The 13263-nt window shown below is 40.0% G+C and overlaps 1 protein-coding gene across 2 annotated transcripts in view; it reads left to right on the top strand.

The window, feature by feature from the left end:
* Nucleotides 1–404: 404 nt before the first annotated feature.
* dlgap3 (discs, large (Drosophila) homolog-associated protein 3) overlaps nucleotides 405–13263 on the top strand; it is a 283280-nt gene continuing 270421 nt past the window's right edge. For both annotated transcript variants that reach the window (XM_022683199.2, XM_049475371.1), the window contains exon 1: nucleotides 405–571. The gene's annotated coding sequence lies outside the window, so the exon portion shown is untranslated. The remainder of the gene's footprint in view (nucleotides 572–13263) is intronic.

Genomic DNA, 13263 nt, shown 5'->3' with positions numbered 1-13263 from the left:
AGCCATTTCTTATTTTCTGCAAAAAAAAATGCTCTAAATGACAATATTCTTATTTTATGGAATTTGGGAGAAATGTTGTCTGTAGTTTATAGAATAAAACAACATGTTTATTTTACTCAAGCATTTACCTATAAATAGCAAAATCAGAGAAACTGATTCAAAAACTGAAGTGGTCTCTTAATTTTTATCCAGAGCTGTGTTTAACGTAAGTAATGTTTTAATGCAAACAACTAGGAAACCATAACGTTGAAGCGATGTAGAATTAACGTAAAATCGATGTGCACAAATAAAATAACGCTCTCTCTCTCTCTCTCTGTGTGTGTGTGTGTGTGTGTGTGTGTGTGTGTGATGGTGATGGTGATGCTCTGTTGGCCCCTCCCGTGCAGCTCCGGGCTGGAGGGGAATCCTGAGCTCAGACTCTGAGCAGCGGCAGCAGCAGCACCGCCAGCGCCAAGTACCGGAGCCTCCGCGAGCCGGACCGGAGCGGAGCGGACCGTCCACAGGAATTACTGCCCGCTTCTTCCAGCGCGGGGATGAGCGCGTGAGAGAGGATCTGCTGGATCTCGCTGAGGTAAGAGTGAGCGGGTGTGATGTGGAGAGCACGAGGCGTGTGTTTCTGATGATAGTTCAGTGCTGGGGAGTTCTGCTGGGCTCTGGAGTTCAGAACTGTCCGCTTCTGTATTGTTCCTGTATCATGATGTATCAGTCAGTGTATCCGGTGGCTTTAGCTCGCTGAGCGCTCGGGTTTGTGGCTCGAGCTGTAAACCAGAGGAAGTTTGGTTCGGGCCAGTCGTGCACGGGACCCTCGGTTCAGGCTGCTGCTGGAACCGGGATCCGCTAACCGGACAGATTAACGGGGCAGTCAGTCAGTCAGTCGGAGCGATCCGGAGACAAGGGGCGTGAAGCACCCCCCAGAACACGCGCACGAGCGTCGATGTGAAGAAGACACGAGAGACATAAAAAAAAAAACATGAAAGAGGAAAATATGAAGCACGTCTGTTTTACAGTGGCAATCCCGGGGCCAACGATGCGCTCCAGGACCTCTGCGCGGAGCAGTTACTCCAAATATGAGAACATGGTGTCATGTATTTCCATATCTGTCTGTCTATCTATCTATTTATCTATCTGTCTGTCTGTCTGTCTGTCTGTCATGATTATTTTCATTACAGTACACTTTTTGTGCTCATAAGAAGGCTTAGTTTTTAGATTATATTAGCTCTGTAATATCCACATTATCTATCTATCTATCTATCTATCTATCTATCTATCTATCTATCTATCTATCTATCTATCTATCTGTCTTTCTGTCTTTCTGTCTGTCTGTCTGTCTGTCTGTCACGCTTCTTTTCATTACAGTACACATTATGTGCTCATAAGAAGGCTTCTAGTTTTTAGATTATAATAGCTCTGTAATATCCACATTATCTATCTATCTATCTATCTGTCTGTCTGTCTGTCTGTCTGTCTGTCTGTCTGTCTGTCATGATTGTTTTCATTACAGTACACTTTTTGTGCTCATAAGAAGGCTTAATTTTTAGATTATAATAGCTCTGTAATATCCACATTATCTATCTATCTATCTATCTATCTATCTATCTATCTATCTATCTATCTATCTATCTATCTATCTATCTATCTATCTATCTATCTATCTATCTATCTATCTATCTACCTAGAAGATCCTAATAGCTCTACAATATCCACATATTGGCAATGTCATCATTTCCCATGCTTCTCATTCAATCAACTCTTATTTTTATCTAACTGATATTAATGACTATTTTTTATAGGTTACAGTCTTCCCAATAAAGCTACTTCAAATGGTTCTTTGAGAGTGATGCCACAGAATAACCATTTTTTGTTATTCTTTGACAGAAGATTAGTTATAATGTGTACATTAAGATGTGTAAAGACCATAAGAACCAATTTAGTTGTTAATTTAAAATTCTTATTTATTTTTACATTTTTACACACTTGGTTCTTATGCTATCACTCAAACAATCATTAAAAGTACCCTTATTCATAAGAGTGGGTAGTGTAGGAGAGTCATAGGCAGGGGATGAAAAAGCCTCTTCTATCCAAACCCTCTTCTATTCAGTTCTCTTCCCCAACAAAAACACTTTTGCCAGTTAGTTGGTCCTTAATTATAGACTATTTCCTTTTATTACACCAGTAAGCACCAGCTGGACCTGAAATAAATAGAGGTTTCTTGAAGACACTCCTATTATGGCACTTAACACTTGAAATAGCTATTCATGCTTAGTTCACCACTGTACATAAATATTAAATCAGCCATAACACTAGCACCACTGACAGGTCACCATTGTCTGTCAAAGGGTGGGCTTTATTAGGCAGTAGGTGAACAGTCAGGTATTGAAAATGATGCATTAAAAGCAGGAAAACTGAGCAAAACACAGAAGAACATTTCCCTCCCTCTGCTTTTGAAAAAAAAATCTTTCCACGTAGAGACTAAAAACTTTTAAAAACCCTGTAGAATTACCTCTTAAAGAGAGAGAAAAAAAATCACACAGTGCTCCCTATGTAGAGCAGTAGAGTATGTTGAAATCTGAAATATATATAGTGCTATCTGCATACAGACATTGTAGTTTATGCCTTATGTAGTTCATTATATAGGGAGAGAAGAGGTATTTAAAATTCAGCTAGAAACATTGATTTTCACTGACAAAAAAACATAATTATAATAGCTTTGCAACTGGGCCTAAGCATCTCCTGCAGTGGTCAGTATCTACAGATGTGGTTCAAGAAAGTACAATCTGCAGCAAGGTCATGGTCACCTAATGCTTACTGATGTGACCCATGGAGGGTCCAGCTTATAACCTAAAAGAACAACTAAAAGATCTGCTTCTAACATCCTGGTGACAGATGCCATAGAACACATTCAGAGCTTTGAATGGTCAGATCTGTCGATTGTCTGTTGTACTTAATATTAGGCGGGTGTTGTTAATGTTATGGCTGATCAACGTACTTCCAAAAAAAGCCATTTTAGCAGTATTAAGCATGCATACAGCTTATTGCACTGCCACTATTTTTCCTCACCGCTCCTATTACAACAAGCCCCACCTCCTGTTCTCTGATTGGCTGGCAGTTATCTTCTTGTGCTTTGCACCACCTGTAAAAGGATTGCCTACGCTGTAAAACCCGATAACTAAACTCAAAACTTTTGTTGTAACCGATTACCTAATAAATTTTAAGTTCATGTAATATAATTTTTAAATACAGTGAACTTAACAAATACATATATATTTAAAATGAATATTTTCCTGAGCTTGTATTTAGTCTTCTTTCTGGTTTCATTCAACTATTTTTTTAAATACTCATATAAAAGTAGATGAAAGAAAACAGTAAAGAAACTGTTGGACACACCCAGTATGCAAATTGTGACAGAAGCCAATGGAAAAGAAGCTGTTAATGGCAACACACTAAACTCAGTTATTATAAGTTGGTTCAACTCAAAGATTTCTGTTTAAGTGTATATGTGCCCACAAATGTTCAACTAACTCAAAATAGTTGAGTATTGTTTAGAAATCTCCTATTTTATGTAAAACAGACTTAATTTATTTGAGTTCGAACAACTTCTGGGTTTACAGTGTAGTAGTTCATAACAAAGAACTGAGTGTTCCAAGTTTAATTACACGTACAATAATATTTTACACTGGAGGGAAGATGTAATGGATATAAAATGATTACTGGCAACCACAGAGGCTCAAGCACATTTACAAGCTTTCTAGTTACTTCCGTAGCGCCTGCTATTCATCAGTCTGGTGTGTGTTTCAGGATGATACAGTGGATAAGTGTATTTAATTTGCTAATTGTTGAACACATCTTTACTGAGCTAATGTTTCTGTTGTTGTAATCAAGTAAGCCATTCTGTCAGTACATCTCAGTCAATATATCTACTGCAAAATCAGTTGCGAATCATTAAGCATCCATTAATTGTTATCAGTTGTCATTATTTGACATTACTGATGCTTCTTTGTTTTCTCTGGTTAAAACGTAAGAGATAATGTAATCTATTTGTACCTGGTTTGTATTGCATTAAGCATTATACAGTACAGTGGCCCAAAAATAGCTAGTCTATCCAAAATTACAATGACGGCAAATGACAAAATTAGCTATGATAAATGTGAGCTTACTTACTGTCTTTCTGATCCCCAGCTTCTACTGAGGAAAAGCTTTTTTTTTTGGTTGAAATGGTTGTGCTGGCACTGCAATATATGTTTGGTTGCTGAGAGAAAAGCAGATATGCTTATAAGTGTCGAGAAAAGGATTAGAGTTAATTGATAGAGACTCATCTTCTTGGTTCTTCATGCCTCTGCAAATCCGTTTTAATTCTTTTCATTGCCTCATAAAGACAAAAATAACGGGGGTGTGTTGACGTGTGCGTGATTGAAGCAGCCGGGTTTGTGTTTTAGCTCAGCTGTCCACCCTAATACAAGAGCAGCAAACAATAGAGAAATAACATCTCGGGGGTGCTGTTTGTCCACCTGTATTCTGACAAATCCCTGTCCTGTAACAGGAGATGAGATGCTAATTGCAAGTCCTAGCACAGCAGGTAGGATTCAGCTGTCCGATCCTGATGCAAGAGGCACAATATCTCCTCACCCAGAAGCCACAGGATCTTATCAATGTGAAGCAGATATGAAGAGGCCTGGAGTCCTGAGTGTGTTGTCTCTGGAGTTGCTCGAAAAGAAATTTACAGTGGAGCTGAGGAGAGCTGAAGAGAGTGGAGCTGAATCTGCTTTTCCAATCTAACCTGCTTTAGTGTGACAGCACTAAAATCAAGCATAAGGCTTCAGCCTCTGATCCTGCCCACTGTTCATTCCTCAGTCCCCGGTCCTGTTTTCACGCCCCAGGTTGCCAGATATGTAACACAATTGCAGACAACATGCTGCAGCCTCAGCAGATAAAATGTAGGAGTAAATACTGGCAATATGTTTGATAAATGGAGACAGCTTAAAGCCCAGAAATCATACAAGATGATGAATGCTGAGCTGATAAATTTCCTCCTTTCGTACTGAGCTCCAGCTAAGACTGGCCAACTTTAGCAAGCTAATTCATCACGATCAGTGGAAGGAATGAGCATTTTAAGTCATTTCAACATTTCAACAGTCTGCATGCAGCTGTTTAATCAAGGCAATGAGTATTTGAGTTAGGTAAAGTCATCCATACTAGTGCTGGTTAAGACTGTTGTGCTACTGTATGACCTGATCAGTCAAAATAGAGGACCAGACAGGTCACATCTGTTTAATACCTTAGTTTAATATCAATGTGATAGATATAGATTTATATATATACACCAGAAACCGAAGGTCTCATGCTATAGTGACTCAATGTTGCTAAAAAGTTTATGTTGCATCTGTAAAAGTTCTTGAACTTGCCTTTTGTGCTAGTTTGTGTAGATTTAGCATTCAGGTTCAGTCTCCTTAACCTGGTAATCTCAGGCAGGGCAGACAACTCTCTCCAGTGTTTAGAAATTGGACTGTAGTAGACATTTTACACACTTTTTGTCATTAAGTACATACTGAATATTTAAGAAGATGCAGCGTCCACTGTTTCTATATCTTTATGTAGGTTTATTTTATTTTGCCTGCTTTAGAAAAGTGAGACTTTTAAAAATAAAGCTTCCTAAATGGTTCCTCAACTGGATGGTCAATTCAATAAAAAATATGTGACTAATGAAAATAGAATCTTCTTTAACTGTGAAAGATTACTTTAAACATGTTCTCCACACTCAAACATCTAACATACAGAAGATGTTCTTTGTAAGAAATCTGAAAAATACTTTCAAAAACCAATTTGTGTAAAATTGCTCCAAAGAACCCATTTTGCTGCCTTTTATTCTGAAGAGTTTGAAAGTGCATGACACCTAAAACCAGATCCATGGTGAAACGCCTGTATGCAGCAATCTGCTCCACTCTACTCTCCACCACATTCACTCGCTTCACTCGTCTTTTATGTGGTGTTCATATTCATAGCCCGGCTATTACTAAGATTAACTCCCCACATGGGCTTAACGCACTGCAGTCTCAGGCCTGATTCTGTCCCAGCAGTCAGAATAGGGCTGTCTCATCCTGACAGGGAGATCAGTGAGCCTCCCTCAGACGAGACCATGGATTTACACGCTGTGTTTGAGAGGAATCACCCATCCTTACCACGCCACATAAAGCTGCTCTCCCTCCGACACTCGATAAACCACACTGAGCATCTAGCCATAAAAGGCCCATTTTGCATATTGCATATCAATAAAGGCCGTTTGTTGAGTGCTGTGTTTTGCCAGGCTGGAGGAGGGGTGGGGATTTTCTATACTATACTGAGTCACAGTGTTTTCTGTGGCTTATGGATGGGCTGTGAATATTCACGCGTGACAGGGTTGCATATTAGCTGGAACTGTGCCACCACAGGCCTGGTGCTACACTTTCATTTGCTATATGATGGAGGCATAACATTAAGCACTGGTTGGAATGACTCAGAATGGCTTTGCCAAAGGCTAAGTGCATCCCGTTGAAACATCAGCAATTGGCAGGCTTAGTTTGAGTAGTGAGCGCTAATGATAATCGCTTTTGGTGGCCTTTTGTGTTTTGGGAGAAAGACCTCAATTGGCATAATATGCTTGCAAGATTGATTAAAACTGTACATATCAGATTTATAGAGTGGCTGTCATGCAAATCAAGAGATAGACTTTACAGTCCTTATTAGGTTTGAATGGAAGGAAAGTCCTCATAGGCAAGTCTGTTTAATCTGTGGCCATCTTTGCAATGCGACCAGAGAGACTCTGTTCTAGAAACTGAGGGTCAGATTACTGTTTTAGGAGCATATTTTAAAACACTGATAAAATCTTACTAAAACCTCATGAATAGTTTGTCGTATGGCTTCAACATATGATTATTTTGATAGTCAACTAATCTGCTGATTATTTTTATTTAACAATTATTTTTGCCATGTCCTCTACCTCTAAAAAGCATAGAAATAGAGTGAAAAGGCATTTAAATGTCTAGATGTTGTTTAAATGTGGAAAGTTCTGATATTTAGTGAGTCAATTTTTAATCTGTTGTGTTTGGGCACTTTTGGAGACACAGACTACGTTGAGTGTAAACTGTGTGAGTGAGCCATTTACCCATCACCCATTGCACTTTTGTCCCCAGCACTTTGTGTAATGCGGCTCTGTTATAAATAACGATTAATCGACAATGAAATTTGTATTTGACAAATTTAAATAATTGTCAATAATATGGACTAATCTTTGCAGCCCTAGTTTGTAGCACTCAAAAATATGATTTTTCTGTTTGTTATGGCTACTGCTCCTGCACAGATCTCCTGCACTTTCAGCACAATTAGCAAACTGATTGGCTCTTTTGTTAAAGAGCTGGATTTAATCCGTGAACAGGTGCCACAATTGGCATTACGAGAAATCTCAGTGGCTGGTCTCCTAATTAAGAACAGAAAATGATTTTATTTAATGACTAATGCCAGGCATGGACCAGAGAAGTATAAAGCCCCCCAGCATTAAGCTGATGATGATGATGAAGGGGAGTTGGTACTAAAGTGGGGTGGGGATCACCCATCATCTTCACTAAACTCACTCTCCCTGTTGTCACTGAATACAATCAAATCCATAACTTCCATGCTGCTGAACAATTTCAAAATTGTTTCAAAAAATTTGCATTCTGATGAAATCTCTTCTATTGGTAGACGACATCATTAGCAACAGATAAAATATTTTTTTATTCATTGAAAAAAATGGGTGAGGGGTAGAAAGGGAGAATGTTTAAAAGACCCTGTGAGCACGAGCCTCATATAAAGACATAGGGGAGAGGATGATGTAATTCACTGAAAGATCCCAAGTCACGTCCCAGAATATGTGAACAAAAATGTGTAAACTTGGTCAACATTTCCCTTACATCATCTCAAAAGACTGAGGTACAGACTGATAATTGCAAAGAACTGTCCATTCCTCAGTCCGATTTCTACACCCTGGATTGTCAGATATTGAACACAATAGTTGGAAAACACAGCATGTGGCATCATTCTAAAAAAGCCTAAATGCTTACATACAATGTTACCTAATAGACTTCCAAACAGGAGCTCAGTAATGTATCACAACCTCTAGAAGGGATGGGCGTTTTAACTAATTTCAACACTCAAGCACTTGCATTCATGCTTAGTGGTCCCCATGCAGCTGGGTTTTCACGTCAAATTAAGCGAGATTATTTGAGATAGGTAAAGTGATCCAGACTAGTGCTGGCTCATGCTATCATGCCGGAACATGCAAATGTTCGATGTTCGAGGTACGATATGAATACTTTTTTGTACTCAAAGGTACACTCTTCCTAATTGTACCCTGAAAGGTACAATATTGGTCTTTTTACAGGGTCAGATTTGTTCCATCTGAAGTACAAAGTCATTCCTAACAGCAGGATGTACAGATTTGTACCATTTAACCAGACAAAAGGTACATTCAGTATTCTGCATCACTGTACTAATAAACAATATATATATTAATTGCACATTTTATATTTGAAAGCCAGACAATTTTGGATCATCAAGTTCTTGACACATATTTAGTTGATGATAATGTTTATAATCTTTATAATCTTTACTGGCACAAAAACCATGGGTACAAAAAAGGACTTTCACTGAAAGGTACTTTTTTGTACCTCAATATAAGGTACAGCAACTCTTTTGAGTACAAATCTGTACTTATTTTTCTTAGTGTGTAGAAGAAATCATTGTGGCAGAAATATACAGACAGAATCTAAAAGTTTGACTCTATATTGACTTGATTATACTTTGCCATTACAATTTTGTTTTTTAGCACAACTTGTGCTTGTTTGTGTATAGGTTCAGTGTCCTTAACCTGGCAACCCACATTTCCTTTACAAATGACAGACCTGGAACGCAGCTTTGTGTGACTGATTGGATTGGATGGAGCCTTAAGTGACGGGGTGGTAATTGACTGAATGGGCACGGAATAATCCCCTTCAACTCACCCTATCCTCGCCACGTGCAGAGACTTGAGTGAGCAGGGCAAGTTGGCCTTCAAGCAGGCTGATAACGGCGGAGAACTGCAGGGTTTCAGCAGCAGCCACTTCAGGGAGGGGTTGTTGGGGGTGAGTCGAGGGTTGTGGGGTGGGTGGGGGGTGTACATGAGTCTGTACAAAGTGAATAGTGAAAGAGTGTAGTGCTGTGTGGAGTGAGGCAGTGAGGCTAACAAGCTCATCACTGTGGCTGTGCGGAGATGAATTAGGAGAAAATATGCCATGATGAAAGACAAAGAGTGGAGAGAGAGAGAGAGGGCATGGATATAGCAGAAACAGTGTTGGCTGCTCTAAACAGATTAGCATACGTTAATTTACTTATTAATGAAGTGGTGCAGCGTCTATGTGGGTGTGTTAGAGTGTGTGTGTGTGTGTGTGTGTGTGTTTGTGTGTGTGTGTGTTTGATTCGCATACCTTTTATCTTCTGTCTTTGTAAAGTGCTCTGACACATCTCATGCATTAAATCACACACGGCTAGGCTTACTTGCCGCTACGTTCGCCGGCTTAATTTCATTACGGTAATGAACACCCATATTAAGATCTGCATCAAACCTCAAGTGATAAATATGTTTATCTTATCCCCGAGACACGACGACTATCCTCCAATCCACCCCGCGTGCTCTCTTGTAGCTTTCAGTGTGAACAAACCCCTGCAGGCCTGTTTGTCATGGAGCATTGTTTTCCATCCCTCTGATGTGTTGAAGTACGCTAGCCAGAGTGGACATCTTCATCTGCGCAGCTTCTCTCCAGCTGTTGCCAAGGATGAGAATGACTGGTGAAAAGAGATGGGTTGGAGAACAATGGGGGAAGGGCGAGAAAAGAGAGAAAAAAACAGAGGGGGGGTGGAGGATGTGGAGTAGTGTTGGCAAAAGATGGAGATGGAAGAGGGAAGAGAAGGAAGAGCGATTGCATCAGGGACTCAGAATGAAGGGATGACGTGCCGGGGCTGATGAATGGCTGATTGAGGAGAACAGGTGAGGAGGTCATGGAGGACAGATGGAAAAAGTGATAGAAAGGATCAGACACAAACTGGCCTCGCAACAATCTCTCTGTACATTTAATTTCCTGCCTTCCCCCCCCCCCCCCCCCCCCCCTCAGCCTGCCAGGCCTGCTTGCTCGTCTCCTTAACCAGGCCACAACAGTGCCACATGCGGGTTTTGGGATGAGTTTCTGTGGATTTAAATAGATAATGGCAGGCCTACGGTTGTTGGATGCTGAATTATTCAACAAAACCTCAAGGCAGAGTTGCAAGGCATCAATAGTGACATTTGCCAAGTTTTTGCATTTGCAATATTGATATCTAGGAAGACTCTTGCCTTTTGGTGCAGGGAGTAGTATATACTGTAGCTCTGTAGCATTTTCCATAGCAGTGCCATTTGAGTTTCTCGAGTACTGTAGTGTACAACTGTGTGTATTTTCACAGTATGGAAACATAATGGATGCAGCAGGGAGGATATTGTAATTTAAATGGATCCAGTAAGACGCAAGTTAGATCTTCTCATGATGTTGCTTTTTTAAGCAGTGAGTGCCAATGTTTTGACAAATAATTGGTACCAATTTGTGGACCTACATCAAATAAATAAAAACATACAGACAGTATTATTGATTTTTTTCCTTCATTACAAAAGAACCTTTCTGTTGGTAATTATCATCATATCATGGATATAACTGTCGTTAAGCTGTATCATCTTTCATAAGAAACCAGTATCAGGTCCCAGTAGAGTTGCACGGTGTACCGAAGGTTCGATTCTTTTTCGATACTACGTCATCACAAACGATTCGGTTCTTTAGCGTTCGATGCTTTCGATACTGTATATAGCCCAGTCACTAGCTTCAAATGAGTCAAATTAGTAGGCACGATTTGATTCAGTTCATAAGAAAACTGATTCACACCGCAGCAGTCGGTGTGGCAGGATTCAGATAAACTTAGTGTTCTGAACAAATGAATCGATTCACGTGTGAATCGATTCATTTGACTCGGTTGAGAGCGACACACGCACGCGCAAGCCAGCAGAGCAGCAGCGAGTGTAGAATGGCGACGGCTAAAATAACAGATGTCTCTCGTCCGCGACTTGTGGACAAAACGGGCGCGAGGAGTGAAGTGTGGGAAAATAGTCTGAGATGTAGGCATCTGTTTTTTATTTATATTTTTATTTTTAAATAAAATAACGAAAACTGAAAGTGAAACTAAACTACTTTATTTATTAGCGCTGTTTTCACTCCCGCAGTTGTACAGCGGGGGTGTTGTGCCGATTCTGTCCGCGAAGCGGGAGTCGGATTCAGTAGCGGATTCGGCACAAGCGCGGCGGCACCTCGCGGTCCGCGGTGTTAGTTGTAAGCGCTCGCGCTAGCCGCAAAATACGACAGAAAACACTGAGGGAGCTGCAGACTTATGTGTGGGACTAGAATATGAGCACGAGGAGATAAAAGAGAACCTTTACCTGTGAGTAGCTCACATCAGAACACGCAAATCTCTCTCTCTCTCACTCTCGCTGTGTCTCTTTCTCTGTGTCTCTATCTGTCTCTCTCTGAACGCCTCCGCGTTTGACCTGCAGCACTGTGTTTAGCTGTTCTTAAAAATCATTTTAATTAAATAATAGTTCTATGCTTCTATGTTACAGTGTTATTTAACATAATTCTGATCATATTTCGCTCATTCATTTAGCAGACAAGCACCCTGATCTCTACAAAGAGCTGAGAAGTCGACAGGTTAGTGGAGTTAGTCAAGATACACTCTGTCTGTAGCTTAACTAAGATTTACTAGCGACTGCTAGTAAATCACGTTAACACGGAGAGGAGTGTGCAGGAGTTTTGTTTTGGACCCGTGGTTTTCTCTATTTCTCCATTATCCCATTGGCTGTGAAACATGAACTCAAGATGTTCATGTTTTCGCGTTTCCATCGCAAATCTGTGGTCAGGCACGTAGCCTGCTTGATCGTTACACTGAACATGGGCTTATTAAAAACGGTAAACGGTTGATTAATAAAACGGAGCAGTGAGTGTTAAAATGAACATAACATTGTAATGTTCTTCTGTCTCTTTATTTTCCTTATTCAGAACTTAACTTCTGCCCGCCCGTCAGGTTCACATAGTCAGGCTACCATTACCTCTGGTTTTAGTTTTAGTTTTTAGGAAGTGTTTAGATAATTATGTTATATTTAAGGTTATAATAACGAAACTTGTTTTTTGTTCAAATGTTTCATTTTAGAATAACAACGTTTGCACCGATTGTTCAGTGTTCAATCCAGTTCAGTCAAAAATAAACATTTTATGTTCAGATATTTTTTATTGTTTTTTTTTCTTCCAAGTATCGTTTTGGTATCGAGAATCGTGATACTACAGTTGGTATCGGTATCAAAGTCAAAATTTTGGTATCGTGACAACCCTAGGTCCCAGTACTTTTGCCATGTCTCGTGGAGATCAACTAATGCTTGACTGACCTGCGGGATAATTATTAGTCATGATAACTACCACCCACTGTGATGTTAATTGTGGGTGCTAATGCCTTTATTGACATATACCTAGGACTCTCTTTAACTAATTCATGTCGCCTTAGCCACAAGACAACACCTCACAACAGGTGTGAGCATTCCCAAGCCTCCCCCTGAGGTAACACTTCATGATACATTTGCATACTGCTATCCCATGACTTTCAGCATGTCAATCGATGGACAGATGATGATGCTCAAGACTGGACCACCATGTTCACCACCATGTTCTGTTTTAATGACCAGTTAATCAGGAAACGCTTTCTGAATAGCACCAATTGAAGCTGTACAATTACACATCTCACCACCGACAGCTCAGACGGATCCTGAACGGTCGGTTCATTCAAGTGCATGTATGAGATCTTTTAGGGCAGTATGCTATCATACTTATGAACATTTTCTGTAAATTGGCTGACCTGGCTGGTTCAAGCCATTTTGTAGTTTACTCCTAGCATCTGTGGCAAAATGGGGATAGATAGTGTTTTTCTGTTTCATTTCTATGGATACTAAGCATCATATGGCATGCCATTTCAGTTGGAAAGCTATCTGTGTCAAATAGCAGTTCAACAGCAGTGTTTTTTGAAGTACTTGCTGTATAATAATGTAAAGCCAAGACAAAATTAAATATATGCTCCTTTTTCAAAGTGCTGTGAATACACTGACACACCTTGTTTCATGGGTAAGGAACTAGTATCATTAGATAAAGAATGCTGAGGGAT

Source organism: Astyanax mexicanus, chromosome 3 (assembly GCF_023375975.1).
Source record: "Astyanax mexicanus isolate ESR-SI-001 chromosome 3, AstMex3_surface, whole genome shotgun sequence".
Lineage (NCBI taxonomy): Eukaryota > Metazoa > Chordata > Actinopteri > Characiformes > Acestrorhamphidae > Astyanax > Astyanax mexicanus.
This window is presented reverse-complemented; position numbering and strand designations above follow the sequence as displayed.